Here is a 7,142-nt window from a genome sequence, read left to right as displayed (position 1 = left end):
AATCTTAAATTTTAAGTAATATGCATCAATAAACAATACTTCGTGCATAAAAAATTGTTTTTAAGAGTTTTTGTCAAATGTTTTATAATATAGTATATATAGTATAGATTATGTGTTTTAAAAAAAACAATAATGATAGTATAGATATAGATATTGAGTGCATAAATCTATGTACTTTTCTATCTAAAAGAAGAATAAGATCTCAAACTATAACCAAATTGAGTTTTTTTAATTATTTATAAGATTGATGATTTTAAAAAAGTTTGTTTTAACTTTAACACCATGTTTTTGGGTCTACTTTTACGAAGGAAAGAAAGAAAAATAAGAGGGAAAGAAAAATATTATGTTCTCGAGATTTTTTTAAGAAAAGGAAAAGAAACGAAAGAAAAAAAAAAAGATTTTATTTCAAAAATTATTTTTATTTCATTCTTTTTCCTTTCTCTCTCTTCTCTATCAAAAACATAAATAAAAAAACTTTATTTATTTTCCTTTCCTTTCTTTTATTTTTCTTTTCCTTTCTCATTCTTTTCTTTCCTTTCAAAATTCGAGAACATAGTATAAAAGTTTAAAATGGTGTTAACAAACATTAACATTATGTGACATGGAAAACTAACCTATTTACATTGATTTGCATAGTGTTACTAGAAAATTAGAAAAATTAACATTGTGATCCCAAATGATATCATTCTACGTACCAAAAATATATCATAGGATGTTTTGTTGATGGAACAAATTGATGATGCTACATAAAAATGTTCTAGTACATAATATTAATTTAGAAATGATTATTGATTTTGCGTCTAGAAATACTAGAAAAAACGGTTTTATATGAATTTAATGTTATTTCTGATGATAAAAACAATATATTGACAAAAAAAAAATCGTACTCAACGAGGGCCTATTTTCACATCTCGCCCAGGACCTAAAAAATGTCAGGAACGAACCTGCTTACGGATTATATTTTTTTGGTGAAGTGTACCCTTAAATGCCCTCACATGTGAGGGGCACATGATTGGAGTTGCTTAGAAAAAAGATGAATGGGGATTAAAACTAAAACAAAACATGTATACTTTCTTTCTAATGTAGCAATGTATTTTAATTTTGTTTATTTTGTTCAATATATTAACATCATCTTATGCAAAACATAAACACATAGTTCCTTAATAATTACATTTTATATTTTAATTGTCGTATTGTATCATAACGGTTAAATCAGTTTTAGATTTGATAAAACAAAAAAATTGATTCCAAATATACGTATATGAAAATATGTTGCTATTTTTTATGTTAAAATATATATTACCTAGAATATGTTGCTTATAAAAATCATTTATTTTTAGCAATTATGTATTCTGTTTTGATATGTTATATCTAGAAATTTTCTTACCATGTGTTATTTTTTATCCAATTAATGAATGAGTTTATGCAAAACATTTCTTTTATATGAATGAGAGAAATGGGATAGGTTCTAGTGAGAAGAAAAGTTAAGATGAGAAACGTAAAAAGAGATTTCTACCCTTGGATGCACATTAGGATGAGATGCATCGGGTCAATTCCTGTATCAAGAACGATTCATGGGTGGATTTGAGATTAAAGGTGATCAAGTATCAAGATCTCTACGCTTTTCACACGATCCTTTACCTTAGAAAAATTCTTAAGTATGCTAGTAGTAGACATAGGTCTTAAGCACATTTAAGATCTAAATTTGATTGTTAGAGGAAGACACCCGGCGAGGGTCAAGACAACAAGCTACCGATAATCGGCACATAAAGAACATCAAAATCCAAAATTACGAGCTAAACTTGAAGGTTTATTTGGATGATTGTTGCATAATCTATTGGATGTGTCAATGCCCAAAATTGCAAAAGTTTGATGGAAAAGATACCAAAGTTGACAGAAGCCGAAAATGAGTCTCTTGGATGTTGAGTGATGCCCAAACTCGTGACATGAAAAGATAAAAAAAATATCTAGAAAACCCAAACGAGGGTATTAATATGACTAATGTTATATATGTTAAAAAACTAAACGTCTTTGAAAAATCATTTTATTACAAATATACACACAAGAAAGAACTAGAATACATATTATAACCTTTTGAGTTTAACTAAATCTAAACTACATAAGAACAATGCAAATCTGTATACAAAGAAAACGTAGAGAGAGAGAGATGATAGTGAGAGAGAGAATGAGAGCTAAAGAGAGCTCTCTTGAAAATGAATCGAGAATATGAGAGAATGAGAGCTAAAGAGAGCTATCTTGAAAGTGAATTGAGAATATGAGCCGGATTATCAATTTAGAGGGTTTTTTTTTTTAGAATTAGCAACTTTAGTCCTTGAAGAATCCAATTCCAGACTCCGCTATCCTATGAATATTCCCATAAGTGAGGTGCAGTCCCTCTTCTTTTCAAACACCAAGACTTTTCACATTTAGCATTTTCTACCCCAACCTGTTAACATTCTATCAAAATAAGGACAAAAGAGTTAAGTTAGTCAAGATTGGAATAAAGATACATTTTAACACCCGCCCTCAATCTTGACCTTTAAACAAGTCAGTCATTCTTAATTTTGAACACAAATAATTGTGATGATTTATTCCAAGGGCTTTTGTTAAAATATCAACAGTTTGTTCATAAGAAGGAATCTTTACAACCTTTAAAATGCCTTTATTAATTTTTTCCTGAATATAATAAATATCAATTTCAATGTGCTTAGTACGTTCGTGAAAAAAGGGATTATTAGCAATTTGGATAGCATATTTATTATCACAAAAAAGATTATCTGGAAGAAGATTTTTTGTTTCAAGATCAGACAGAATTTTAAGAACCCAGACAATTTCATATGAAACAGAAGCCATTGCTCCATATTCAGATTCAACAGATGAACGAGAAACAATATTTTGTTTCTTGCTTTTCCACGAAACCATTGAATTATAAAGGAATAAATAGAAACCAGTAACAGAGCACCTACTCCTTTTCCAAGAGAGAGCTTGAGATACCTGAGAATTCTAATAGCAAGATTTAGATGCCACTGTCTTGGAGCTTGCATAAATTGACTAAGACGATGAACAACAAAAGTTATACCATGTCTAGTTGCAAGTAGATAAATTAACCTACCAATTAATCTTTGATAACCAGAACAATCCAACAAAGGAGAATCTTTTGAGTTATTAGAATCAGTTACAACAAGATTCATATCCATAGGAGTATTAGAAAGTTTACACCCCAAATATCCAAAATCATTTAATAACTCTAAGCAGTATTTTCTTTCAGACATGCAAACCCCATCAGTGCAATCTAAAATTTCAATACCTAAAAAGAATTTTAGTTTTCCCAAGTCTTTGATTCAGAAATTACTCTTTGAGTATTCCTTAAAATTATTTATTTCAATTAAACTGTTTCCAGTAATCATTATATCATCAACATACACAAGAAGGACAAGAAACACAGAATTAACTCTTTTAGTAAACAAAGAGTAATCACTAATACTCTGAACAAACTCATTTTCAATTAACCAAGAAAAGAGCTTGGCATATCATTGACGAGGAGCTTGTTTTAAGCCATATAAAGACTTTACAAGTTTACATGCACAATTATCATCAGAATTGTGGTACCCTTCAGGCATGGTCATATATACATTTTCTACCAAGTCACCATATAGAAAATCATTGGTACATCTAATTGATATAAATTCCAAATAAACTAAACAACTAAAGCAATAATAAACCTTACAGTGACCATATTAACAACCAGAGAGAAAGTTTCTTCATAGTCAAGACCTTCTCTGTGACTATAACCCTTAGCTACTAATTTGGCTTTATATCTTTCTATCTCACTAGTGGATTTATATTTAATCTTATAAATCTATTTACAACCTATGGCTTTTCTATTTTTAGGTAACTCAGGAATGTACCGAGTTCCATTTCTATGTAAAGCTTCCATTTCATCATTCATGGTATTATCCAATTATCATTACTACAAGCTTATTTAAAAGATTTGGGTTCAACAAACTTGTTCAAGTTAGAAACAAAACAAAAATTTTCAGATGAAAGGCAAGAATAATTTACAACTCTCTCTATAGCATATTTAACCTTTCATTCGACTACAAAATCATCATTTTTATGAGGGAAATTGGTAGGTCTAGACGACCTTCTAATAGACTGAGATTGAATACCCTCAGAGATATGACCTAGGTAAACTTCATTGTTATCACTAGTAATATTTTTGGTCTATGGGATAGCATCACGAGGAACGATGACAACCACTTTAGGGCTACTTAAAGTCTGCCAATTGGTAACTCTATCAAGGTCACTTACTTGAGAATGACCTTGGTTATCTTGGAACTCAGAGCTGCCTAGCGACTGCCTATTGTCAGCTCTAGATGGGCTACCTAGCAAACTACGGTTATTGTATCCAGAAACGGACTGACAATTATTCTCATCAACAGTTGGGCCTCTATTCTCATCATTGGGTGCCACAACATCAAGATCATTAGAAGAACTACACACAATATCATAGAAATTAAGATTGTTTATATCACTAGTATTGACTTCATTAGTCTTGTCCATACTCATCATGAAAGGAAAAACATATTTATAAAATTTGACATCTCGAGAAAGAATAATTCTTTTGGTATCTGTTGGTCCCTTGAGGGTCTACAAGAATAGTAAAACAGTTTGTAGAAGGGGGGGATGAATACAAACACAATATTTTCAAATTTAAAATATATATTGATAAAGAAGATCAATACAGATTTTACAAGATTGTTTGCAAAAAGATAAGGTAATAAAAACCTATCTAAACAATCTTTGGTTATACACGAGTTCTTAGCAAACAAGAAAATAAATGTTGTAAAGAGAATATCCTTTACTTAAGCTAGAAAATGCTTGAAGTAAGAATTAGGTTTAGAGAGTGAGTTGTGCGCAGTCTGCATGAAGAAGAAACACTTTTATTTATACCCAGGCATTAAATGTTCATTTAATGCAATATGGTAGGGTTAGAGTGCGTGTCAAGCCTTAAGAGGAAGGCTTGTCCTTTGCTATTGTAGGACTGAAAATCAGTGTTAAATTGTATTCGTCTTGAAAGTTAATTTTGTCTATAATTGTATAAAAGTCACCGTGTTTGACTTTTCTTAGACAGGTTTGACTTTGACTATGTTTAGAAGTTTGACCCTATAAATAGGGTGATGTCTTTTGTAATCTTTAAAAAGAGCTTTCATTGTAAAAATCATATTACGTAATTGAAGTTTGACCAAGATTTGAAGATTGACTTTCTCTCTCAACTCTCAGTGTTCTTACAAGTTTTATTCAAATCTGCCATTGTTGAAGAGCTTTCTTGAAGAAATTATTAGTCCCACTCTAATCAATCTTCAAGAAAGCTCTTCAACAATGACAGATTTGAATAAAACTTGTAAGAACACTATGAGAGTTGAGAGAGAAAGTCAATATTCAAATCTTGGTCAAACTTCAATTACGTAATATGATTTTTACAACGAAAGCTCTTTTTAGAGATTACAAAGAATAACCCTTTATATAGGGTCAAACAACTAGACAAAGTCAAAGTCAAACTATCCTAAGAAAAGTCAAACACGGTGACTTTTGTACAATTATAGAAAAAATTAACTTTCAAAACGAATACAATTTAACACTGATTTTCAGTCCTAACATTCTCCCCCTTTGTATTCAGACTTGAAAGAATTTTCGCGCTTTAAGTCTCGTTTGAACTTTGTAGCTTTAAGCACTCTATGTCTTTATCAAAAACAATCTTCAAATCGAAAACTTCAGACAATCATTTGTTGAGAAAGATCTTCTAACATTCTCCCGTCGAATGTAGAAACGCGATGATCTTCTCTTTTGACAATATAGATCAGAAACAATAATGAACTTCAGAATTGATCTTCAGTAAACTGTTGTAAAAATTGATCTTCACATTCAATAACTCTCAGACATTGTAGCATCTCAGAATAATCTTTTGTAATAATCTCCAGTCGCACTCCTTTTAAGTCTTTTGCCATCATTGAAGTTACTCCCCCTTGATCTTTTCATCAAATTCTCCTTATAATGTTCGAAATTGGTCATTTCATTCATTATTACATACTCCCCCTTATGATGAAATGAGAATCATTACACCATACACAAGAATGAATGAAATCTTCCACGAAAGCCGTCAATTCATGGAATTGTAAGTAGATCTTTTCAAATCCACTTATTTAATCTTTTCAGATTAAGGGAATGAGAAGATAACAACCAATTTCAACGAATGAAATTGTTTTCAATATTATAAAAGATTGGCCTGTGAGTATAACAAATATACTCAGTACAACGGATGTACTGTATATATGAGACTTTTCAAGGCTCATCTCACTAGGTCTTCCATTCAATCATTAATAGCTTAACAAATAGCATATCTATGAATGTTTTGGCAAAATAACATATAAAATGCAAACTCTGTGTAGTGTAAAAAGATAAAGCAACATATGCTTCTGTTTAGGCTCAAAAAGATAAACCGTGTGGACTACACAGATTTATCAGACTCGATTAATGATCAAAAAGACTTGAAGGGGGGACATATATCTTTCTGATTCAATATCAACTTTCTCCGAATGAGAAATTGATAGATGATGAGCTGTATGCCCCAAGTGTTATTGAAACACTTATCTATTGAGAGATAAATGAGTAGGTGGTGGGGTTGTGACAAGAATTGGCCTGGGCTTTGCCTTTTTCAATATTAGTCTTGAAAGAATTGAGAACTAATAGATTGTGCGGTATGCCCGGATTTTAGAAGTTTGGAACAGGATCTTGTTTATTCTTTTGATCCTGACACAACTCTCATCAATTCTTTTAGCTCACAACAACTACCCCTCTCTTTTTCATTTTAATCTCAGCATACAAACCCTTTTGTATATAAAGCTCACTCAAATATGGTTGTCCTCATGGGTAGGTTTGTCGGTTATGACATTCCATAGAGGTATTTCTGATAAGCACTCAGTCCCTCCTAAAATTTAGCATTATGCACAGTTGATCATAATGGTTGATCAAAATGTTATTGCAAATAAAGCACAATGATCATATAAAATTTGATCAAAATATTTGGCTTTTAAGCACACTCAATAAAGGAATAATGCGACAACGATCAGATTATTGGGTAT

The sequence above is a fragment of the Cynara cardunculus genome, assembly GCF_001531365.2.
Source record: "Cynara cardunculus var. scolymus isolate 2C chromosome LG 12, CcrdV1, whole genome shotgun sequence".
Classification (NCBI taxonomy): Eukaryota; Viridiplantae; Streptophyta; class Magnoliopsida; order Asterales; family Asteraceae; genus Cynara; species Cynara cardunculus.
The sequence above is the reverse complement of the archived record's forward strand: the minus strand, read 5'-3'. Positions refer to the sequence as shown.